General features: G+C 38.9%; 1 protein-coding gene across 3 annotated transcripts in view; it reads left to right on the top strand.

Moving 5' to 3' along the window:
- The first annotated feature begins 1,200 nt into the window (after nucleotides 1-1,200).
- gjc1 (gap junction protein gamma 1) overlaps nucleotides 1,201-27,097 on the top strand; it is a 44,717-nt gene continuing 18,820 nt past the window's right edge. The window contains exon 1 of one of the 3 annotated variants that reach the window (XM_005920409.3): nucleotides 1,201-2,089. The gene's annotated coding sequence lies outside the window, so the exon portion shown is untranslated. Of the gene's footprint in view, nucleotides 2,090-23,702; nucleotides 25,323-27,097 lie in introns of those variants that run through there. The other 2 variants (XM_005920410.3, XM_005920408.3) reach the window with 2 other exon arrangements.

The raw sequence follows: 27,097 nt of genomic DNA, 5'->3' as shown, positions 1-27,097 counted from the left end.
TGTCACATCCCTAAAGTAGCTTATTTGGATTGATATCTGGTGACTGTGGAGGCCATTTGAGTACAGTGATCTAATTTTCATGTTCAAGAAACCAGACTAAGATGATTTCAGCTTTGTGACATGACCACCATAATTTACATGGTGGTCATAAAGGAGTGGTCATGGCAGATCCATGTTTTCATGCTGTTTAGTATAAATTCTGATGCTATTTAAATGTTGGAGCAGAAACTCAAACTTAGACCAGGCCACATTTTGAAGTTTTCTGTTGTCCAGGTCTTGTGAGCTCAGCTGCTGTAGCCCACTGGCTTCAAGGTTCAGTGTGTTGTACATTCAGAGATGCTCTGCATTCTCTGTAAATCCTCGAGATGGCTGTTTGGGAAAATCCCAGCAGATCAGCAGTTTCTGAAATACTCAGACCAGCCAGACTGACACCAACAGCCATGCCATGTTCAAAATAACATATGACATTGTCTCCTCATTCCGATGCTCAGTTAGAACTTAAGCAGGCCTTGTTGACCATGCCTGATTGCTTCCATGTGATTGGCTGATAGATTAGATTTGCATTGATGAGGAGAAAACATATTATTTTTATTGCACTATGACAGGCTTGCAAAACAGAAAGAAGTATAATTACTATAAGTCATTAATGGAGCAAAATCAACTGTGAGGACTATTTGTTGTTTGTGAAAAATGGATAGAATTTTCCCCAAAGCCCATATTTTCCCAAATCACGGTCAAAATACATATATTTTTTTTACCCTTCTATTAAATGTAATAGGTAATAAAAATATATTTCCAAAACCGAATCTGTAAATCTTCCACCCCAGTGTGCCAACAAAAATGAAACGATGCCTTTGAAACTGGGTTTATCTAATATTGCCCATATAAGTGTTCCAGAGTGACACACATTTTATTTATAATGCCTCATTGCCATACTAAGGAAATACACTTGCAGTACAATAGCACATTCCACCCCCCACCCCCCGTCCCCGCCCCCAATATATCTGAGACCCCACCAGCGTCTTCCGTTAATTGTGGATAAGCAGAGAACATAAACTCATGGCAATACTAATTTGAATAAATAAATAAGTATTACCTCTAACATTCCCAGTGCTTTTTTATAAAAATATATTAAATGTTGTATTCAAATGATACCATAGCAGATAATTATCCTATTGATTATTCCATTATAAAACAGCAGAAATACGCCGAGCCTCTAACTGTGATATCTGAACGGCTGCACCACAAACAAAGACTACAAGTACAAACTGCCCTTTCCTTAGGCAGATGTTTATGGACCCGAGATGTGTGACCTGTCGGGTACGCGCACTACCAAAGACACGTACGCGCAACATCGCTGCTCCCCTCCTGCAAAGATGGGTCTCCAAGCTTACAGTCAGAGACTCCAGCTGTCACTCATCGATATCCGCGTTCAGCTAATGTCAGACTGCATGTGGAAAACGGCGAAGGCTCCGTTCCCGATAAATACGAGACAAGGACACCGCTGGATGGAGGTGGACCTCCAGTGATCAACAGATCAGCAACTCCGCTGTTCACTCCCCCTATGAGGACAAGACGAGGGACCCGAAAGACAACGCTGGAGCCAAATGGCACATGTGAGCCGCTGACGTATTTATTAGCAAATTCTCGAGCCGGTCATAGTGATATGGACAAACTAGCGCTGAAGATTTGGTTTTAAAAAGCCGATACAGCTGTTATCAGAGCTGGTGTGGGTTTGGTTCTTGTCAAGATGACCAGACTATTGTTTAGCATCGCTGTAATGGAATGGGCCCGCAGGAATTTTGGCACCGGTTTTACGCAACAGACCACATAGTTGAATCGACGTAGCTCGACCGAAGACAGAATAGCGTGGCTGGCATGGACAAAGACTGCTTACACATCTCGTAGTGATGCTCTGAGACTAAATTGAAACCCAATAGTGAAACATCCTCCTGGTTCCTCCCGAGAAGTGGAGCTGATAATCAACGGCGGGATTCAAGTTTGGACCTCACCAAGTCCAAAACGACCTTTCCCTCCCAAAAAACGGATCATCTTATATCTTAAAGCATCCTCACAGACTCGCATAGCGGTAAGAATACGCCTGTTAATTGCTGTAATAGTGTTACAGTGTCCCTCCTTTGTTCCTAAAGGGGCTAATTTAACCCAGCGGGCACCCTGCTACGGTTGCTTGGGGGGTCATAGACGCACCATTTGGCACCATAACGCACAGAAGACGGTTTCAGCTTTGCGTTTCATTCCTGTTGGACCGAATCTCCTCTGTTGTTTGGCATGTGTAACAGAGTGGTCAAGGCCAAGCTGTGAGCAACAAGAAATCAACTTCTTTGTACAAGTGTGCTTTGGGGAAGGAGCTGCAAACGACACGTCTAATTAATATAAACTGTCAATTCAGAGACACATATCCGCACAACAGAAAACAAATATAGGTTAAAAATCCACGCATCCATTTATTCTCAAATCATATCAGCATGTAGATGATGTAGAGGGCGGTGCAGGGATTCTCCTCAGGGTTTCGTTAAATCCCGCAGGAGCTTTTGAGATTAGTTGAATCGCATGCAGATTCTATAATGGCATTATTGGTAAAATCTTTGTTTTGTATAATTAATGAATTGATTTCACAAGTATTGGACGTATATGTATAGCTTTTAGGAGGTTTGCATTGATTTAAATTTATGAATAGAATTTTGGCAACATTTGAATTATTTAAATTAGACCAAAAATGTTATCTGCATCAGTAAAGCTCATTATAATTCAGGTTTATTTCTTATGAAATGTGCTTAAACTAAAAGAATATAACAATAAGGTTGTTCATACCATTCCAGATGTAAATAACTGTGTATTTAAAAAATATATATTTTAATATAAAAAAATCAATTCAAATCAGAATATAAAGACAGCAAATTAAAAAATAAATAAATAACTAAAAGCACTCCCCAGGTTTTTGTGAGTGTCTTTATCCGTGGTGCTCCATACCTACATATATTCGCTGATTCAGGGATTATTTCATAAATCCAGAAGTCAATTAATCAAAAGTAACATTCCCACCACTTAAAGCTGAGAAGCAGCCAGCACCCAGCATTATTCACCATGATGAGAAACCCTTTCATTGTGCTGGACGTCTTTGAATTATGCCACATTGGCTTCTCTGTCGAGCATTTGTCAATGCCATACGAGCAGTGTCTCACATATGAGCCTCCATAATGAGTTTCTCCCCCTGTGCTTCAGAAAATCCTCGCTATATGTGCAGCTATTGTGATGGATTTGGGATATTGCCAGTGAAAGAGCTTAGGGCTAGTGAGTGATGCTTACTTTGCACATAACATATGGATGCTATGTATTTATTTTGAATTTATTCCTTGGTAGGATTCTAAGAGCAACATGTCAACCTCCATTTGCCCTCCATTCTTTGTTCTATATTTCCATCAAGTAAATGCAGTTTTGGCATTTCACAGCCTTGCATACTATAGATTTAATTAACATTTTCCGCATGTGAAACTACTCTACAAGGCAGTCCATCTGTGCTGTTGGATTCTCCCCCCACCTTTTTACCCTTGTACCCCACTGGAGACCATTATTTAACTCTCACTGTGCATTGGGGGTGGAACCTACGCCAGTATGGGAGGAAGGGAAGGGAAGTCCACCCCTGTGTACTCCAGCACTGCGAGAAAGATGAGGAGCACATTCTCTTTGGCAGCAAGAAAATGCCCCATCAGTTAGTATCATGATGAATGCGTTACTGTCCTCTTTTTATATTCAATACAATGCTTTTTTGCATTATTTCACCCCTGGGGACACTAAAGAAACTCATGACCTGGATGATATAAGTGATAAATTGTGCATGGATGTTTACTAAATGACCAGAAGATGTCCCAGAAAAGTTGGAGATATGTTACATTAGGTGTCTGGTAAGTTGATTTATCCAATCGATCAAAGCAAAAAAAAGAGAAAAAAGCAAAGAAAAAAAAAAGGAATGAAAAATGAAGTAAGAAAGAAGAAAAGTGCTGAGCCTTTACAGTAATCCCCCCAAAAATGTAACTTTAAGTCAAGTCCAGAAGAGACAAACAAAAGAAAAGAAAAAGACCAAGCAGGCTATCCGCTCTGCTGAAAAAGCATGTGATGATTTCCAAATCGCAAGATCAAAGCTTGAAATTTAGAGTGTACACTGCAGAATGTCACGTACCTGAAATGAAAGAAATGCACTAGTTATTGAGGACGTGTTAAGCTTAAGCTTTGATTATATATGCATTAAAATATGTATATTTGAATGTACCTGTACAAATATGTACATATGTAAGAAACATTTTACCTTTGTAGCTGGTGGATGTGGGGCTATATTCCTAAATACTTTAAAGCTGCACATTTTAAAAGCTCCATGTGTAAAAAATGAAAAAGTTAATACATGTTATTAGTCGGATTGTTTCAGTTGAATGAGTCTATTCCTGTTGCTTGGCTCAGGACCAAGCCACAGGATACAGTGTATTAAATGTTCATGTATAGATCTCATTATGGCTTACTATGAATGGTCAGTACTGCAGTATAATGTAGAATGCATTAGCATTGTCTTCTTTCAATTTACAGTTAAAATTTAGTATGATGCTCCTTAATTAAAATGAAGATGCATTCAAGTTTCTTGAGCCTTTGTAGGACTTTTGAAGAAAACAATATTTTGCATAGTTTGAGGATCAAAGTATAAGCACAGCTCAATGGCGGAGAAGTCAATAATAATTTTTTTCGGATTCAAAATAAAATCTTCGATGCCAATATTACTACACAAGAGTGGAAATGTAAGAAAAGTTTATAGATGTCAGTTGGATGTTTGAATCATAAAGAAGTGAAATATGTTTGCTTCCGAAAGTCTACATACATACATCTTATGTTCAGTGCCCTCAATTAATTGTAATTGTATGATTCATTATCTGTTTTGTAAAATTTCACAATGTATTTTTATTCTATGAAACAGGTTAAAAATTAGCAAAACATGTTTTCTTGTATTAAGTTATTTTGCATTAGTTTGATGCTCCTGCCCATTTTAGGTTTGACACCACAGTATTACATACTACAGTATTACATGTCTGTGAAGGTTCTCAGTCATCCAGGTCATCGTAGTCAAAGGGGCTTGGAAAGAAAAGCATCTGGACTTCTTTAAGTTACTTGAAGACGTTTCACTTCTCATCCGAGAAGCTTCTTCAGTTCTAAGGTCACTCCTCCAGATGGTTTGAAAGAGGAGTGAAAGAAGCCATCTATGTCCACTGTGAGCGACCATCTTTGAACAGAGGTGGTGGTTTACGACACCAACTGTCTGCCATCTATAATCCAGTTTTGAGATCCCTGCCCAGACGCCTTAATGCCCACTCACATCCTGGGCCATCTGACCTCAGGAATTCACATGATAAGGTGGGGCCAGGTTTCACAATGAGCTCACCTGAAACCCTGGCAGATTGGGACCCACACCCAGATCATCAGGGGGTCCTTTTGTCCCTCTGTGGGGGGATACTCCCACTAGGCTTATATCTGGGACTCTCCACCATTTGACCTCAGAACTGAAGAAGATTCTCGGATGAGAGGTGAAACGTCTTCAAGCAACTTAAAGAAGTCCAGACGCTTTTCTTTGCAAGCTCCTTTGACTACAGTATTACAGTGTATTTTGTTAGGCACTCAAGATAACAGCAACAATGAAGCCCTGCAACTCTTCAAATGTAAATAATAGCAGTAAAGAATCATTCATACAAAGTAGTTTTAAAACCATGAAATTCCTCTTTTAGTTTCCACCACTGAAAACTGCCTTAATCTCTAAAATATATTATGTGTATCAAATTATCTACCTTTGTGCTGTTATTCGAACGTTATTTTACGATAATCACTTGCAACTAAATCAGCCGTCTGCAATTACCATAATTGTCAGCTGAAATATCTGCGGGATGTGTTTAAGTCAATTACATGCTTTATGGCAGCTATCTTGAATAAATGAAGTAATTCACTTCCTGCTTTTCCCAGTTCTTTCCTTCAGAATGTGTGATGTGGAGCCAGTACAGTAAGAGCTAAATTTTATGCTTTCAGCCACTACTTCAAAAAAACCTATCCCTACTTGCATATTAGAAGCAGGTGTTGTGCAGCACAAAACCGTCAGTCATCAAAACATGCAATGTTACTGGAACCTCAAAGAAAACTGTTTGAGTGACGAGGGAGTGCAGTGTTGTAGATAAAGTGGGAAAAATGTAGAGATGTTGGGAGATTCTTCGCCACTGCAGCGTCTCCTAACTGGCTTTGCCCAACATGAAACATCAAGGTATTATGTCTATATCTTGTTTAGCAGACGTGAGCACACAGGCAGGCTTAATCCTCAGAGTGCAGCACACTGAGGGAAAAGTGTCTTTATGCCTGCCAACTAGTCTGGATTCCCTCTGCTTGACACTGTGTACTCTGCTCTGCAATTTCTGGTTGCCAGTTCCTGTAAATGACTTTAAAGTAAGAGCAGAAGGAAGGTGGCTTGCTCTCTTTGTAATTACCGAGCGTTTAGAATTTTAAGAAGTCACCAAATGCAAATGATAGTTAGAGCAGAATGTGCGTTTTGCTGCATTACTTCCATGTTTGCTCTATAAATGCACATTTGTACTTTGTTTATAATTTGGCTGTCTTTGGTAGTACAGTTGGGATCTAATTTACGGATTTGCATGATGTGGTGGAAATGTTTCTGCAATGAGCAAATGATTCTGGGAGAATAGTTTCATTTAGAAGATTTAGTGAAAATATTGAAATTTGTTTCACAACACTGATATAAAAATAACTGGTAACTAACTGCGTCTGGTCTCTTAAGATAACTTTGAAGATTTTAATATGTTTTGCAAATACTTTTCGTTAAGCTAAACTAAACAGATTTTGACCTTCACGTGCTTCCCAAATTAAGTAAGTTCAGTGGTGAGATTATTGTAGTTTGATGTGTGCATGTGAGTGCAGTTGAGCATGCTCTGTGTCCTGCGTGCCTGATATTTAAGGGGAGACCTTAAATATTGGGCATCAAAGAGTAGGGGAGGGTTGTGCATGCTCTCTGTGACTCAGGATGACTCCTCTGGAAAACGAGCCCTGGAGTCGGCCCTGACCCCTCGCAGTTGTGTCGGTGCACGTGTCGCCGTGATGCCACAGCAGATCTCCAAATCTTTAGCTAAAAACAGGCGATGGGGAGTGTCTGATTTTGTCTAACAAAGGGAATCCTGAACACCAGGATTTTTGTGTCATCCTAGTTGTATTGCTGCAGCATGTCGTAGTCGTGCAATACACGTGTCCAGATCGCAAAGTCCCTGCAATGCAGTAGTGCTGTGTACTTTGATTTAAAACTGCGATATAATTCTATGACACACTCTTTCCCTGTAGAGTTTGATTAATATGTTGATTAGTAAACAGGAAATTAAGTAGCAACAATTTTCATAAGTGGGCATTAATTCTAACTGTAGAATAACAAACTTAATTTATAAAGCAATTTCCCAATAAAGCTGCAAAGTGCTTCACAGAAAGAAAGTAAACACTTACAAAAACAACAAATAGGAGCAAAAAATAATATTAAAATATATATGCCATAAATCAAACATCTATAAAGCCCTTTCAGTAAAAGAATTTTTAAAGTAGAATCTTTCAGGGAAATAAAGTTGCCATTCTGCTCTTAATTGGCAGATTGAAAACCTGCAGAATACTTTTAAAGATCAAGATAAATGCCCAGGTGGATAAGAGGTTAGTAGGTCTATGATGTATTCGGGAGCAAGGCCATTCAATATTTAATGATTCTTTTCAAATTAATGCTTTAAAATAATGAGTAGGATTTTATGAAGCAAAAAGCCAGTTCCGGGATCTCCATTGTGAGGACTTTTGACTTTTTCCCATTAACCCTCTCAAGGCAGGCATTGCAGATTTGCAACAGTTAAAAACTAACAACCTGATTACCCCACATACATATTTTATGAGTTTTTTTTACTCAGAAGTACCACTGCAGGACTTGGTTGTGCATTAGCAACAAAAAGTTTAATTTGAGCCTGAGAGGGTTAAAATATAACTTCCATTTTTTTTGAGTGGAATAACTAATAATTAGTCACAGCACTAACTAGGTATGTCAACAGCTTTATCTTGTTGGATTTTATAGTTTTTGAAAGTGAATTTTTCTGCCATTCAATGTGATGTAAATGCTAAGAAGGAAGTACATTTATTCAGCTTTAATTGAAATAAATGGCACAGTTACATCCTTAATTACTAGCACCCATTCCGGTATGACATATTCAAAACAGACCACAGGTAAAAATCATTTATACTGATGTGAAACAGAGAAAACTAGTAAATGCCTCCTTGCAGAAGGCACAATAGGGGACATTTATTGTAAGAGAAGAAGATATAGACAGACAGAGAGAACCCCCCGTGAGTGTGGATGAAATTGGATGTCACTTTCACCTACCCAGCACTCATGAAGACATACGGGCAGTCCAGCAAATGAAAACAGTCGTGAGGGACCTTCCCACTGGGAATGTCACTATGACATACTGGGATCAGCTTAGACATACATACCATGAGCCTGGAAACATACATGCAGATGTACCGAGACCTGCATGTACAGAGATGTTTGCGCTTCAGTCAGTGTTGCACATGCATATTCAAACTGATATGTCCTGCTCACGAATCTGTGTATGCTGACACATTTACATATGAGCATAGCTGTCATAGCCCAGGCTGTGATTCGGGGTGACAGGTCTTATGCCACTTCCCTCGGGTCATCGGAGGGGCGGAGTCACAACGTGACAGGGATGGGGGCAGAGAGATGTCTTTCATTCACTGTCACTCACCAATGACACAACCTTTCCTGTGGTTTACTCACATTCCCGGGTTCAGCAGTGATGAGGTAACGTTTGAGCTTCTGCACTGTGTGCTCATGTGACTCATACCTGTTGTTTTGGTTTTGTCTGCAGTTGCTCATCTTAATCTCCTCTTGTTGGTAAACTTGTATTAATGTAAAGTGTCAGTCTGACAATTATGCACCAGTCATCAGAAGTTCTTTAGTATCTCAAATTATATATATGTGAAGGCATCTTTAATATATCTGACCAAACTCTCTTGGGTTTCTTTGCTTCCGATTATTAGAAATCTAACAATTACTGTGCCTGTGTATACTCTTAGTTGATTCATTTTATTTTTCTTTCAAAATTTTGGAAAATACCCATTATAACATTTTAAAGGCTGAGGGAATGTACCCAAAACAAAGAATTTAAATTAATCATCATATGTTTAAATATACTTGAAAAAAATATTGAAAAGCTCGACATTCTTCTTCTTCTTTGGAAAAAAGACTGAAATAAGTTTTTTGCAATTACCATAGAAAAGTGTTATATTGAGTGTGTTTTAAACATGTTTTCGTTTGATAGAATGCAGGTTAATTTTAAGGAACATTTCTTTATGAGAATGAAAAGCTTGTAATGTTTTATCTTAAATTTTGTTTCAAAAATTGCCATGGTTCCCCCTAAGAGTAGTCAGTAAAGAGTACAGGAAGTATTGTGGCCTGGGGGACCTCTGACATCCCTCACATTACTCTCCTGTCTGTTCTTTTTAACCTTTTTACTCCCCATTTGAAATATCATTGTCTTGGGTGTAATATTTTTAAGGACAGATGTCATCCATGATAAGAAGAAATGAACATTAAATTCAAATAAACTTAAAATAATGTTATTTTGAAAAATGTATTAAATACACTTCAATCCATTAATTAAAGTAAGTGGGATCGATATTGAAAGAGTAAATGAAAACAAATTTCTGTGGGTAATGGCAGATGAGAGACTTAGTTGAAAAGCACAAATTAAATATGTCAATTTTGAAGATTAAAGAAGCACTGTAATAATAAAAGGACATTGCATCTACTTTTTCTTCTTCTTCTTAAAAACGCACAGTTTGGATTTTTTACTATGAGGGTTGTTGGGATTATACAAATTGACTGTTTTTACAGCTTGAGACATTTAAATATGCAGATCTCGTGAAATTCTGAACAACATAAATTTGTTCAGAGGAAAAAATAATGAACTACAGGGAAACATTCAAGGCATGCTTTCTACAAGAATAAGAATCTCTTATGTAAATGTATAAGGATAGGATTAAAATGAATGTAGATAATAACAGGTAATGTAAAGGCTAAATTTAAGGACTATTGATGTGACTTTTCTTCAGTAAAATTCTTTGCATGGCGTTTATACTGTTTCCTCTGCATGAAGTGATCTAATTTTTTTCCAAGACCAACATGAAAAACAGTCATTGATATGATAAACCATCACTGCACTCAGATGAACCCTAAATACTACCTCAGTGAATGAGTTTTTGCTATATCTAAAAATAGCCATGTACTATTTCAGTGTATAACTCATCTTCTTCATGTGCTTTGTTAAACTAAAATCTAAAAATCACACAAATGCATTTAATGTCCCTTATTTTATAAATAATACAAAATTATTTTGTGTACAATAGACAGTTTCCCATTCAATGAAAAAATACAAAATACCACAATGATTAAAATCATGTTTTTTTAATTAAATTTGGCAGAGCTGCATTTGAGGTTTCACAGAATGGATTCAATGATGTCATCGTTATCAACTCTAATACATCAGCTCTAATCTACAGATTTGAATAAGTTCAAATTTATTCTAGTTTTCAGATGTCACTCTGACCTGGTGATGGAATTGTGGCCTCACAATGTTACAGCTGGATCTGACTAAATCTGGATGTGTTTCAGGTCAAAAGAAAAAAAAAAAAACGAGCCCTGGACAGTCACACAGGCCCAGAGACCGGTTGACAAAAACGGTGTATTTCAAACAGTTGCAATTGGTTGCTTGCAGTAACTGTAAAAAGTGATTGCTAAAGCTCCGTTCACACAGGTAAGCGATTCCCTGGTCACAAGGAAAAAGTGCTTATTCCACGAACAGTCGGCAAGTGGCTGCTGTACTGTTTATTGCTGGCAGTCACCAGTATGAAATTCCTATAAAGAGAAATATATCTCGCTGCATCCAAAATGTGCTTATGATTACTTTGGTTGCCAGCATACTCCCGCAAACTCCCATAGTTTTGTAGAAGGTTCTGACTTATGTGTAAACAGTCGCAAACTGCTCGACATGTGTTTGTGAAACTTAAAGAAGTGCAATGCAAAAAAGAAACTGAGAATGTTGACCTTCAAAATAAAAGTTGTGTCTTAATTCAAAAGAGACAGCTTTTCCTTTAAAGGCAAACATTCTCTGTCTCCAGTTTACATTTAACGGTGAATTTACATTGAAATTGTTTCACTACAGCTGAAAAATAGGTGAGGCACCCTTTGTTATTTTGGATAATTTGGGAAATCCTAAAAAAACCCTCATTTTTGACCCAAAAGGTCACTGGTATCAGATTTTTGAGGGCCATAATAATCAAAATCAAAGTTTTCATAGCAAACGCACATACGGTTACACTAGAAGCCTGTTTTTCAGCCATGTGATCACATAATGCTGTTAAACATTATCAGCACAGGTGCAGTGAAGGAGGGCACATATATTTTTAATGAAACACAGAGTTACCTTTATTATCTGAGCAAACACATGCAAGTCATCAGCAGAATGCCACTACAACTGTGGAGAGCATGTTAGGGGATCTGTGCCACAGAGCTGCACATGGCAGAAGGCATGCGCTGATGTGACCGTAAGCGCTCACGCCCGATTGGCTCAGCTGGGGCAGCCACGGCTGGGTGATGTCCCCCTCGCTCTCTGTCACAGGCGGAGCTAAACAGAGCAGCCAGGTTCACAGACCGCGGCCGAAACCCTGTCACTGCCTTGCCTGGCAGACTCTGCCACACTCTGAGAGGCACACACACACACACACACACACACACACACACACACACACACACACACACACACACACACACACACACAGAAACAGGCTAAAATGAGATGAAAGCTAGATGCAGGGCAGACTGCATGAAGTGCGATATGTAAGACGTTTTTTTTATTTTTTTTGTTGCCTGCATGCGTAGTCTTAATGATTTATCCACAATAACCCTGTGAACATATTACTTCAATTTCATCCCATGCCTTCTTTTCACAATACCCCTGAAGGTCACCACCTCCATTACTGGGTCACAAAGCTCATAATCATTAGCTGCTGATAGACTCACTGAGGTGTCTCCAATCATCATTCATGAAATGCCTTTATTGATGCATTCTTACATTATAAAAACCTCCAGCTCAGTCTTTTTCTTTAACGTGTTTGAAACATAAACCAGAATAGTGTCCCTTTGATTTACTTTTAAAGGAATTTTGTTGAATTGAACAACTGCAGGGGTTACACTAATAAAAAGATAGAAAGAGACAAGCTAACACTGGGTTATTTTTAGCCACTGTTCCATATACAACATGTTCCTCCTGACACAAAGATGCTCTGGGGTCATGTTCAGTGTTTATACAGCCTCCAATGGAGATGTCATACCTAAGACTAACTGGATTATTGGTTAAAACTCAGACAGAGGAAAGTAGGTTTTGAAAATATGCTCCAACCTGACTCCTGGCTTCCTCTAATACCTGTGAATATATATTCATAATGACTGGTGTTTTCTGCTAATCTTTTACAGACCATGTGGATCAGGTAAGTAATGATAGAAACTTTCTGTCCTGTCTTCTGTCCCATTTCGTTAACCAGTTAAATCATGAGAAACTCTGCTAGATTTTTGCAGTATGTTTTATTGCTAGACTGTGATAGGACCACAGAACTTCTACTTACGTTCAGGTACTTTACAGTTGTGTGAGGAAAGCCCCACACACAACCTCTCAGCTTCTTCTTGTCTGCATCATTTTTGGGCACCAAAACACCGAGTCTTTTTTTCCTCCACTTTCTTGTTACATCACCCACACGTGACGTGTCTTCCAGGACATTCCTGTCCCGTCCTTTCCTCTCTGTGTCTTCTCCTGGAGTCATGTTTAAACAAAGTAACATTCATACATGAGTGGGTTTCTATGACTACGAGGCCCCAGGATTTTTTGAGCCGTAGACCACCATGGTGCGATGGGTATAGGAAAAAGCCCAAAGGCGAGCACAGATGCTCTCGTGCTACTAGTGTTGCCTTGATAATACCTTATGGGCTAAAATTTGAGACTCCACATCTAAAATGAAAGAAAAAAAAAGGAAAAAGCTGATTCACTTGACAGAAGTGCTTAAGGCCTAACTTTAAATAGCTCATTGCAATTTCTGTTTCCTCTTCTTCTGTTTTTTTTTTTTTTTTTGTCCTTCTGTTGGACGTAGGACTGTCTTTAACTCTTATGAAGCCTTAGGGCGGCCTGTTTAAATAAAGGGTAACTCAGGTGAAGATCATGTTTGTTCGAAATGATAATGATTTAGTAAATGCATGCGCAGACGGCAGGGAGAGCAACATCAGTTTCCTCGACTGGAACAGTGCAGTACTTTCTGGATTTTATCACAGCTCCTGTCTCCAGCTTGGTGTGGGAAAAGATGAGCAGTCTAGAACCAGCTGTCTGCTCAAACCTCCAGAAGTAGTTCCCCTTAAGGTTTGAAAAAACATAATCCTTTATGTATGTACACATTCTTATTTGTGTTGTCTTTAGACTTGTAATCCCCACAGTTTCAGATTTGGCACATTTTGCATTACCACGATAGCAGCAGACAGCATAGTTTAGGACTGCTGCAGACAAAACAAGCCATTTCCACCCTGAAGGGGTCCCTGCACTGAAGCCAGTTTGTATCTGTTATTAAAGATACACATTGTGACCTTCTACAAATGGCATTTCTAGAGGGGTGCAGAGTGTGGCACGTTCAGTTAAGAGGCTGAATAGTACTAATATGATTCAAGTAGATACAGTTTTGTTATGCTTTAATTATGTTGGATCAATTTTGATGGAAATACAGATGAGAATTTTTAGAAGTCGGGGAAGAATTGAGTTTTAATGAGTCATTTTTGTCAGATCATTTTTCACTCTCTGATTAACAGTTTTCATGGAGTAGTTTTATTTTCCTTTACTTCGGTCTGGCCTTGGCAACCTATTTTAATTCTCAGACTCTACTAGAGTAGCCTTACAAGAAGCACACATCAAAATAATCCTTCTTTATATTATTCAAGGCCTTAGCACAGCCCCTCAGTTGCACAGCCTGCCTTAATTTGATTGGATGCTTCTTGCAAACAAACTATTTTTATCTGGCTCTTCTGTGTTCACAGCCTACTACTGTGTTATTGAGACGATTGCATCAGGACTATATGATTTTAGTGATAATATAACATCATTCAAAACAGAGATTACCCTAAGCTACTTGTGCAAATGCTGACATTGCTATACAAAGCTTTGATGGTGTTTAAAGTAAGTTTCCATGACTATAACAGCTTATATAAAAACAGGCAATAATAGGTCACCTCTAAGTGACATTGGTGAGTTGGCATGATAGTGTTTTCCTATGGCTCCTTTAATGAGAAGCAGATTGAGCCAGATGTTGCATTAGCATTAACAATCATAATTAGCAGGTGGACATCTGAATGCACACAATCACACACACTCATATAAAGAGAAAAATCAGAAAATACACTGTGTTGTTACTGCCCATAATAAACAGCTATAAAAACTTATCTAGAGAGTATTGTCTATGTATGAGTAGAAATCAAAACAACTTTGGTCTGTAACCCTTCTTACGCTTTGCACTCATCTTTACTTTATCGCTTATTATACCAGGAGCCGTTCATAGCACTAACAAGAAGAGACTTGATTCTGTTTACTTTATTCTTGATGTAGATACAAACATTGGGCTGTGTGGTCTTCAGAGTGATGAAGGAGATTTCATTAGGCCTTTGGTGGTTGTATAAGCAGGGTGCCTAGTCTGTGAGGTAACCTGAAGGATTTGCCTTAGGCAATAATGTATTTATGGAGTTAATATTTTTGGCTTAAAAAATATATTTTTCTTGAGCCACTCCTTAATAAGACACTTCTTTTTATAGGTTTACATACACATGTAATCTCAAAAGACCAATTTCTGAGGGTATAAAAAACTGTTACTTTATTATTTTCTCTGTCCTTTCCCCCCTTTTCCTCTTGTTGGGTAATTTTCGTTCAATAATATCCACACTGTAGCTGTGAATGCAGGCTTTTCTTCTTTTACTCCTGGGTTTTAGATCCAATATCAGTGAGAGCACGATCAATTATTTTGCACAACCAGACCTGTCAGTTAACATGGCAAGCCCGATTGCATCATTAAACTTGTATTGGAACAAGTGTAACTGCAGGCAAGAACATATTGCTGGAATAGGGCTCGTTTTGTTCCCCTTTCCTTTCAGTATGTTTCCTTCTCAGCTCTCCAATCCTCTTATGCCTTTTCAGTCTTTTCTCTTCTCCCCCCTTCTGCATCCATAAAGTGTTTTGTAGGAAATTTGATTGCCAAGTTCCGTTTACATTCACCCACCATCTGCTGAAATTGGCTGCAACTGTGAATCATTTCTTAATATTGGCAGCTTTGCATTGACTTGCCTCCTTATTTTTCCTCCATTTCATCTTTTCCCACTGTCTGGCATGCTTTGACCTATTAGTAGTGAGCAAAAACAACTGTCCGATCCGTAACTCTCAATAAAAGACAGCTCACAGGAAGAACACTTGAACCACAAGTGGTTGGACTGTAGAGATAAAAGTTTTTTACTGGGAGTATATGCTAGCAGATCCCACATGAAGTATGAAACTGTCTGCTTTTGAAGTGGTGCAGTCAATATTTTTCCAGCGAGTGATTCAAAGAACCCATTGATATTCATATAACACATTAAAACTACAGTTTGTTTGTTTTTTTACAACAAATCCATACTTAACTTTATGTCTTAAAGAGATATTTATGCTTAACATTTATATCATCGGTAGAGGATAGAGGATACAATTTGTGCTACTCTGTTACTATGTCACATGTAATATTACTTCCCTGAAAATACTATAAACCGCTGGGACGCTTCATTTATCAAAAACATCACCTTTGAAACTCTTGATCTCATTTGTTTACATTTTTTAACAAAGCTAAAGTTGTACAATCAAGTACAACATTACAAGTACAACTATTATAAGATGCAGTTGAGTAGAAGTGGAAAGTAGAATCAAAAATGTAACTAAAGTTAACTCAAGGAAAGTAAAGAAAGCAATTACCAGAAGTACAGCCCTTCGGTAAATACTTTGGTATGCTTAAGTGCCACATCAGCCTGCTAATATCCTTACACAATATTAATATGTGCCTGTTTAATGGCTTCTGCGTGCTATATGCCCACTATCTTAGATCACCAAATGTGCTAATGCTAAACAAACTAATCACAAAGTAGTGCCCTGTTATAAACCTTTGGTTAGAGTCATGTAATTAAAACTCAATGTACTGAGTGAAATTGTAATCGGTTGTATATGGATGCATGTCATTAATTTTGTCCGCTCCCTCCTATAGATTGCGCTCCTCTTTCCAGCTTCTTTCCCCCCTTTATCCTCAACCCAAGGTTTCAACTGCTCACGGTCTCTTTGTTTTAAAAGAGGTTTTCCTTCCCCACAGTCATAAAGTGCTCGCTCACACCTGACCGTTTTCTCTGGAGGTTCTTTGGTTTACATTATGAAGTGCTTTGAAATGACTATTATGAACTGGTACTGTATAAATAAAATGGAGTGTTACTTAATGTAACGCCATCAGTAAGTCTTGAATGTGAAGGAATGTCTGACAAATTTAGAGTTCTCGATCCTGTAGAGATTGAGATGCTTCAGACTGGATCATAGTGGCTTATTAAAAACCGACCAAGAGGCCAACATTGCCATAGCTACATCTGCACTGGTATCTTGGGAACAATTAAGGTCATTGCCACTCACCGTTACACATTTACCTCTTGGGTCTCACCTGTTAATTTGGTATTTACAGTGACCCGAGTGTCACTGTGTGGTGGCAGTTTGTGAAGGATTTTTTAGTTTGAACTCTATTTCAACTCTGTCTCTGAGTGTTATCCTTTGATAAACCTTGGCCCTTCCTTTACTCCTCAAGGAAAATACAGTGACAGTGGAGTGATCGCATCCATGGTGCAGTCAGATGAAAGTGAATGAAGGCTGATGAATGCTGTGACACTGACAGAGACTTGTTATCTAGATATTAAAGTATAATAACTTGAAAAATCCGTGTCCTCTGCCAGTCAGTTTCCCAGTGCTGGCCTGTTATATTTATGACTGATGTCTTCTGGATTTGTCAGATGAAACAGGAACAGGGTCAGAGTTTTGTGTTCAAATGTTTTGGCTGGCTGGTGCATCCTTGAGCAAGACACTTGACCTCTAACAGCTCCTAGCACAGGGTGAAGTATTGCCTCGAAGCAAACAAGTCATGAAGAGAGAAGATGCAGGGGGAAAGCAAGAGATCAGTATTCAGGGCTTACGAAAGTAATTCTAAGATTTATTATCAAATTTAATTATTAGAAAATTAAGATGAATTAAGGATTTCTGTTCAAAAGCTATTTTAAAACACTGAAGATGTTGGTAGTCATTCAGTCTTCTGGCTGCACACCACAGGTGGCAAGATTATCGGTGTTAACTAAATAATTTATTCCAACAGAAGATTCAGTTGCAGATTATCAAGGGTCCGTGTCATTAACTTAACCCAAATAAAATCTTAATGAGAGCACTGGGAGCTCCTCTATGCATCGTGTGTGCACATGCTCCCATGCATGTTTGTGAATGCACTCACATTTATGCCACCGTGAACCCTGAATGCAGCGGGATCCCTCCTCCTTTCTCCACACAAACTGAGCCAAAATCATCATCTCGGCGTTCAGTCACTGTGATGGCAAGGATGTCTCTACTTATCTGCAGTAAACAAATTCAACCGTGGCTGGCAGTGGCATTTGGCCTCTGTGTGCTCTCCTTCCTGGCAGCATGTGTGAGTGGAGCTGCTGCAACTGGAGCAACAGAGGATCCTGAAGCCGACGGTTTCTCCTCTAACGTGTCTGATTTAAACAGTGCGGCGCCGCAGGCTGAAAGTCACATTTCATTAAACAATGCTAATTAATTTTTGCGGGAAGTCATGCGTGTTTCAAACTGATTGACTCATTGTCACACCCTAAATAGATGAAGCATTAACGGTCCACCACATGTGATGCTTTGAGTGTCAATTTCACGCCAGCTGTAGGGGTGGAAGTTATGGTCTTAATGTTTGTAAAGTCAAATTTTGGGTATTAAGAAAAGGGTAGCTTCATAGGGCCGCTGCTAATCAGTCACTCATTAGTGTTGTTGCATTGTAATAATCCTCTGGGACCTGTTTGTGCTTTATGTTCCATTAACAGCGAGTCTGTCATCTGTATGGAGAGCGCTGACAGAGTTAGCTCTGACAGCAGGGGGGCGGATGAGCGCTGTTGGCAGGTATCAGGTCTGCTTTGGCTCGAGACAATGAGCTTCATGGTGAATCTGGGCTTCTGCACAGGAGCAGCCTAATGCTCTTAAGACTCCCTTCATCTCATTCCCTCTTTCCCGCTTTACCTTGCTTAACCCATATGTCTTTTCCCCATGCATTCCCACTATCATTCCTCTAAGGTCAGTGTAGCTGAGCTCAGGGACCCATTATTCATGGTCAGTCATAAGTCAGCTCTTTAATCATCTGACAGAGTGCAAGAAATCAGTTTCATCAGTAAGTGGAGAATTTGTGCTTTCTGTGTGTGTGCATGTTTGTGTGTGGTAATTGACCCTTGTGTTGCAGTTGGCATATCTTTTTGCACTGTGGTGGATTATTCCTGTCTCCCTGGGCTTGTTAGTGGTTTGTTTCACATCGGTTCCATGTCACACTGAAAGCACACAAAGCCCCGTGTGGATAAGAGCGCGATAGTGTGTCTGCTCTGGGTTCCAGCGACACAAAAAAAAGAAGTTAAGAAAAAAAAGAAAAAGCCATAGCTAATTGACATTAAAACGGCATCATTTCAGCCTCATTTGTTCCTGAAAAACCTCAAGGCAATTTGTCTCCAGCAAAAAAAGTTAAGTTAATTGCTGCTTCTTTTATGCTTTTTGTGTGCATAGCTAAAGGCTTTGTTATCCCTCAACGATGCAACTTGTGGCTGACTTAAAAATGAAACATTTTACAAAACAAGAAAAAGCTAGTGTGCCTCCATTTTCCTACTGCAGTGTCTGCTTTAAACTGCGCAGCCATTACTATTAAAATGTTGCCTTGAATCACGGTCCTCTGTGATGGTACAGCACAGAAAAGAACGATGGAAGAATCCCCTCATGAAAACAACATTTGATTTTGACAACTTTACATTCCCCACTAATATACAATGACAAATGTGTACTCACCAGCCACTTTATTAGGTATGCTGTTCAGTGGCTCGTTAATGCAAATATCTAATCAGCCAAGTAGACATGGCTAACAAGACCAGCTGAAGTTCAACTGAGCTTCAGAATGCCGCTTTCAGAGTCACTTACTTTGGAAGAAAATGGAGAAGGCATGGGTTTTGGTGCCTGATGGGCTTGTAAGAGTATTTTAGAAACTGCTGATCTAATAGGATTTTCCCACACAACCAGAGAATTACAGCGATTTGGCCAAGTGGGTGAAAACACCTTGTTGAGGCCAGAGATGAGAGGAGAATGGACAGTCTGCTTCGAGCTAATAGGAAAACAGTAGTAACTCAAATAAACACGTCTTACAACGAAAGAATAAGAAAGCATTTCTGACCTTGAAGTAAATGCACTATGGCAGCAGAAGACCACACCTAGTGCCACTTCTGCTAGCTAAGAACAGCAAACTGAGGTTACAATTCGCAAACACTCGCCAGAAGTGGTCAGCATATTTCTCGCGCCTTGTTGAATCTATGCCACTGAGAATCAAGGCAGTTCTAAAGGTAAAAGAGGGTCCAGCCCACTGCTAGCAAAATGTAGTTAGCAAAGTTTCCAGTGAGTGTACATTAGAGAGATAGAAACAAATGAACACACTGTTTCATACCACTCTCCACTTTTATTTGAAATCTTAATTTACCAACGCAGCAGAGAAAAAGGAAATATTGCCCTTGTGAAGCAGGTGGCATTTAAGGAGTCCCCTACATAGTTATCATCTGGAAAAAACAACAGCTCTATAGTCTTTTCTAAACTTCAATCACATTTGATTGAGTGAATGGTTTATAAGGATTAGGAGGTGGGCTGAATATTGGAATAAATAAGGATCCATAATGGGTCCAGAGGGAAAGTGTCTCAGTGAGCTTCAGCCACACCGTCCCTCTGTGCTAGCTGAAAGAGAAGGAGGAACAGTGTTTAGAGGGAGGGCTTTGAGAATTACCAAGCAGGTAAGTGAAGGAGAATTAATATGACATGTGGTGTTGTTCCAAAATTTAAGTTGTAATAACCTGATTTAATACTTTCTATATCTGTAACACGTTTGGCTGTCAGATTAATAAAAATCTCTAGCATGATGTATTTTGTCTTCTTAGCCAATCAGCTTGTGAAACCAATAAAAAAATAGAAAGAAACCTTATTACTAGCATAGAGTGGGCTTGAAAAGAGAAGACTTGCTGGCTAATTCTCAACTTTGGAGTTGGAATCCCCTAAAGGAAAACAGGAGGTGACAGGAGGTGAACTTAGATTTGTGATTGCTGTTGTTAAGTTGCGCAGAGCAAATGCAAGTGCAGCACAGATACCCAATAAATGTTGAAGAAGTCCAAATCATTTAAAATTGCACCTGGATTCTTGTCCTCTAATATTAAAGCTGATTCACCAAATTGAGTGATTTGTTTTTATCTTATGGGATTACACACTACACTAAATGTCTTTTGCAAACATTCTTCAGACATAGTGAAACAAGCAAACTGGATATTTTTGGGGCTTTAGGAAACTGTGACATGTTTTTTTTCTAATAATATATGATTTAAGGAAAATGTGTTTTTTTTTTTAAAGGAATTAATTTAAATAATTCCTAGTTGAAGAGGCACATCACATGTAAAGTCAAATTTGGACTCTAGTGTGAATGCAGCTTTTTTCTAAACTTGTAAAATTGTCTATATAAGGGGCTGTTGGCTTCACGTGGCCTCAGACTAATGGAATAAGCCATTATGCAAATCAAGCAGTGTATCTGATATGTAGGAAGCGAGAGTCAGTCCTTATGGTTCTTGATGGATGATGAAGAGAAGGAAGTGGAGGAGGGGGGGATGGAGATGGCAAACAGCAGGAAGAGTGACTGTATTGGGATTTGTGGGGGTGGGCAGTGAGATAGGGGGGATTGTGGGGGAAGGAAACACTAGTCAGCCAAGTCCTTGCATTTCATTTATTATAATACCTCTATACTGTGAGCCAGCCTTTGAGTAAGCTTCATTTTTTTGCTGTCTGTGCATTGGCACTGACTGGGATGTTGCATGAGAGCGTTGTCTCTGCTCAGCTCTCAGTGCCATGAGCTGAAACAGGGGACTCCATTCATGCGCTCTGATTTTGTCTCATTAGCCTGTGGTTACCATAGTGGCTCCATAGTGTAGTAGCTTACAACGAGTGAAAGAGTCTCAGTTTGGATCTAGGAGGAGACATAAATCCCTTTGAGTTGCATCATCTCGCAAATCTGGCAAATCCAACATGCAGAGTTACCCACTGTGGCGGCCCCTTGTGAACACAGGTGGAACCTAAAGTATCTTAGACTGTGGGTGCCATATGTGCTGAGCTGCCTTTATGCATTTGTATGTTGTTTCTATAGATTAAGAGAATTTACATTGCTGGAAGTGTTTTCCAATTTATCATATTTGTAAACTGGACATTTGTCAGCAACCATTATTTTTTAAGATGGCAGACAGATGATAGCAACGAATCAGGGAAGGCGGGAGGGGCTGGTGTACTCGTTTTAATTTCTGTCAAGATTTTGCCGCCCTCTGGTCAAGAGTTTTGAAATTGACCCTTGTGTTCCCCTTGTCCAAAAAGCCTACTTTAGCTCTTGATCCGGAAGAGTGGTTTTTGTTTTTCCTTTCACACTGATGTCAAATTACAAGCAGCAGAGAGGGAACAAGTGTGTTTGAAACACACCATCAGAGCTCTCCTCTGGTTCATCTCCATCACCATTCTGCTCTTTGTTCCTATCAGTCTTTCAGACAGCAGAATGGCCCCTACAGTATAGACCGAGGCTGAAAGCTGCAGCTGCTGCACACACTGAGCAGAGGCGAGGGACAGCACTCCCCCAGTTACTACACACACACACACACACACACACGGATGGAGGAGAGAGCTGCTCCTCCCTGTTTGTCTGATGTTTTGCTTTGCTTTAATAGCAAGACTGATGCCATTTAAAACTTTCGCTTCATTTCACTCAATGCAAATCCAGCTGCATTAGTGGGTTGCCAGAGTCCTTCACTGACATGGGACAGTACATGCAGTGGCTCTACACAGCCAGCTCAACCTAATTAGTCCTAATGTTAGTTTAAAAAAAAGTACAGCTATGCAGAGACTTTTTTTTGCATATGACTAAAATCTATATTTAAAAATACCTTTCTTGCCCCCAGAATTATATTACATAATTTTAAATACATCACATCTACCACGTCCTGAATAAAGAATCATTAGTGTGTGAAATTAGCAGGTTTTTTTTTTCTTGCTGTTTGTTTTTCAACCAGACAAACAAAACTGAACATAAAAAACAAACAAAAAAACGCTGTCTTCTAAGACCTTTTCCCCTATGTGCACATTTTGACAGTTGTTCAAGGTGACAAGTAATATTTATAATAGTTACTTTTAATAGAAATGATATCAACACTTAAATAAAAAAGAAAAAAACACCGACACTTAAAATGTTTGAGCAACTTTGCTGATTTTGTTAAAAGTTTAAAATGTTCTTATCATTGTCACACAACTTTGGATTTGAGGACCCAAATACAGACTACAGGGGGGGAAAGCCCCAAAAGTCAAAGTCTAAACATGAGGAGCCAAGGAAGAAATGGAATACAAACTTGGGCCCAGCTCCAGAAGACAGGTTCAACAAAGCCTGAGTCTAATCCTTGGTGGAAAACTCTTAGTTTTCAGTTGCAGAAAAGCTGGAAAAATGAAGCCATCATCACTGGATTTCTGATAGCATTCACCATGACAATGAGTAAATGAAGAACAGCGGCTTCAGTTTTTATGAAGCTATGTGAAGGATGACATTCATCATAAACACGAGGGGAGAAAAATGGAATTGTCATCTATGCAGTCGTCCAAATTTACCTTTACAGGTAAAGGTGAAACCCGACCAAATTTTACTTTTGATCTTTAAGTTAAAACTATCCAGCTTCACCCTGACAAGGACAAAATGCAGGTCCTAAAGGACAAATATGAAATAATGAGATAAAAAAATTGATTACTTTGACATGCGATATTATTTAGATTCATTAAAATTCATTTAGTTTATTTTCAATAAAAACAATGGTTCAGACTTTGCACAACATAATTTGATGACTATATTTGAATATATGAAAATATTTCAGCATAAAATCCAGTGACACAGACTGCCTGTATTCAAAAACCTCACTTTGAACTACATTTAGTCTCACATTACAACTTTCAACTAAAATATTCACAAAATCTCCAACTGATAAACAATGACAGGTATTTATTCACCATTGTGACTGAAACTTCTTCTTCTTCTTCTTCTTCTTCTTCTTCTTCTTCTTCTTCTTCTTATTATTATTATTATTATTATTATTATTATTATTATTATTATTATTATTATTATTATTATTATTATTATTAAAACGCTGATGAATACACTAATCCATGCTAAATGTTTTAACGTAGAGAAACTAGCAGACAACCTGACAACTGCCTTACTGACCATGTAAGGAAGTCATGGAGATACAGACTTCATATTTTATTTTGCTATATTTTATTCAGCAATCATCATTTGTGCCCTTGCATAGATGACCAATTATTTTAAAAAAAATGCTAATTATTAAACACAACCAATATCTAACCAGGGTTTCAGTGCTTGGACATCAGTTACACAAATGAAAAAGCAGGAGTGAAGGAGTCAAAGAGAAACTTTGTTGACCCTGGCACCTGACACAGTTTAAGTTTAAAGTCTCTTTCTAGAACAAAAAAGCCAGAAATTCCTCTCATGTGTCAACAAACTCAGAGCTTTCACTAAACTTGCTTTCTGGAACAAAGCCTTGGGAAACACACTGAGACAAAAAGTTGGACTGGACTATATATACAGAGATCACCGATTAGGGATTAGACAAAGGAGGGGAATGAGATGCAGAGGAATGCAAATAACAACAGTTAATCAGAAAACAAAATAATCAGAGAATCAAGGCAGGCTGTCACAAAGCATCTTTAACTCAGGACATAGAAGAAAATGAACCTTCAAGCATTTAAAATCTGGAGAAAAAAACCCGGACAAAACAAAAGAGAGTACCATAGACTTGAATATTAACACTTAATAAGGGAACACAAAGGGACGAACACAGGAACAAAAAGAAAGGAAGGCAGACAGAAACAGAAACACTCGGGCAACTGCTGCTACTGACAGTAACAGACATGAACCAAAACACAAGATAACACAAAAATGAAGAAACAAAGCTCAAGAAAGGGATAAGATATAAGGCAAGTTTAACATAGACAAATTTCTTAGTTTCTTAGTTGTCTTCACTAAACATAAAACCTCAGAGATAATGAACATTTCCACACGGGTAATCGGTTTTCTTTGTTTTCACTAGCCCAGCCTTTCTTCTTCAGGCTCTGCTTGCGATCACATAGAAGGGACGTTTGATGTATTATTTGACTCTTCTTCTGCACAATGTTGACCAGTTGAATCCCCTCCCCCCAACTCCAAGGCAGATGCATTATTGGAGGAATGTGTGACAGAGCTCTCTAAAAGAAAAGAAAAATATAGCAGTAAAAAGGAAGATTGCCATTGCAGATAGGACAAGAGAGTAATGCTGCAGATCAAAAGAAGCATGCAGAGCAGTTAGAAAAAATGTATATGTTAACTCAAGATAATATGCAATATTTATTTTATTGTGTGTGTGTTCTTACTTAATTCTGACATGACAGCAGTACATGAATTCTCACTGTGTCATATACTAATAAACAGGAGGTTGAAATCACTTACGTTTGTTGTCAGATTCTTCTCAAATTAATCTTACTGATTGGTGATAAGCAGTCTACATGTTATGTGTTCAGCATGTGTTACCATGGTAACACCGTGAAAAGACAGCCATATTTGTTGTTCTGGCTGTTAGCTTCATAGTATGCCTCTCCAGGCCCGGTAATACAGAGCAACTCCAACACACCCAGGATATCTTTCCACCGTCTGGTTTCACTTACCCTGACAGCAGCAGTTGGGTTCAGGATCATAAGCAGGTTATTATCACCTTGATAAATCTATCATGGGACTCCAAATCTAGCAATCAGTACACTTAGGGGCGATCGTGGCTCAAGAGTTGGGAGTTCGCCTTGTAATCGGAAGGTTGCCGGTTCGAGCCCCGGCTTGGACAGTCTCGGTCGTTGTGTCCTTGGGCAAGACACTTCACCCGTTGCCTACTGGTGGTGGTCAGAGGGCCTGGTGGCGCCAGTGTTCGGCAGCCTCGCCTCTGTCAGTGCGCCCCAGGGTGGCTGTGGCTACAATGTAGCTTGCCATCACCAGTGTGTGAATGTGTGTGTGAATGGGTGGATGACTGGATATGTAAAGTGCTTTGGGGTCCTTAGGGACTAGTAAAGCGCTATATAAATACAGGCCATTTACTTAAAAAAGTGGTGCTGACTTTACAAAGAAACTATAGTACTGTGGAAAAGTCTTGATCCACCCTTCACTTCTTTACATTTTGTTTAAAAAATGAGATTCTAACATTTCTAACAAAGTCAGCATTTGGTATGACCACTTTTATTCTTCAGCTCAGCCTGAATTCTCTTAGTAAGTCATTCTTGTCATTTCGTTAAGTAGTCCTCAGGAACAGTTCTCAAGGCTTCTTGAATGACATTCGAAGCTCTTCTTTGTTGGGTGTCTTTTTTTCCATTCTCTGTTAAGACGATCCCACACTACTTCCATATTGTTGAGGTCTGGGTCTGTCCAGGTGTGCTTTTACCACACTGGCAGTATGTTTGGGATAACTGTCACTTTGAAAAAATAAGCCGTTTCCAATCAACTGATTTCTGGATCTGGCATCATGAATCAAAAGCTGATGGTACGTTGGAACATTTTTGTATTCATAATATCATTAATTTTGACAGGATTCCCAACACCACTGGCAGCAAACCATTCCAGAGCCATTGTGTTTTACAGGTAGACACTCACTGTTATACCTTTTCTCCTGACCTCTGTAGATATTGATGATGGTTTAAACCAGATATTTGAAATTTGGATTCATCACTCCGTAATTCCTCTTGGCACTGATTTCCAGTCAACATCAGCCTTTTCTCCCTGTTTCCCTTCATTAATAATAGCTATTTGACAGCCACTTTCCCACTGAGACCATTTTGGGGGACATTTTTCTCTGTTATTGGGTAGTGCAGCAGTGATAAATAAACAAGAAGGAAGGGGAGACATGCAGTGAAGTGCCACTGGTCAGACTTGAACATTTGCCTTATGGAATATGGTTGCCTGCTCACCCAGTGAGCTAAACTGGCTTTTTTCTTTCTTTCTTTCTTTTTTTTTTTGTCTGGTCATAGCTGAATTTTTTCCTTTCTTAAGGGCATCACTCTCATACATGGTTTTTCGACAGTTTATTTTTTTTAGGCTTGCCACTTCTTCTTTTGTCATCCACTGTACAGTTTCTTCCTATCTTTTAGACCCACACTACATGCCATTCTGTGTATATACTGTATGGGGTAGGTACAAAATTGGCTAGGTACGAGGAGTGGACTGTGAACAAGACATCAATCAGCCAATGTCCAGAAAACAACTTTGAAAGACCTTCAGAAAGATTGGAGAACTATTGCTCACACCACTTACAAAAAAAGAAAGTCTGGCTTCTTGGATGCAAAATAAAGATATAATAAGGAAAAGATGGCTGGTTCAAGGCTTTTCTACAGTACTGCATACTACGGGGAAAGTATGAAGAAGTTAAACAGGAATTTTAAGAATTTTCACCAGTGGGCCTGAAAAAGAGGGACCATATTAATAAAGTTTAACTTATTAA

This window comes from Haplochromis burtoni, unplaced genomic scaffold (assembly GCF_018398535.1).
Source record: "Haplochromis burtoni strain Fernald_Lab_line unplaced genomic scaffold, NCSU_Asbu1 Contig_21, whole genome shotgun sequence".
Classification (NCBI taxonomy): domain Eukaryota; kingdom Metazoa; phylum Chordata; class Actinopteri; order Cichliformes; family Cichlidae; genus Haplochromis; species Haplochromis burtoni.
The sequence above is the reverse complement of the archived record's forward strand: the minus strand, read 5'-3'. Positions and strand labels throughout refer to the sequence as shown.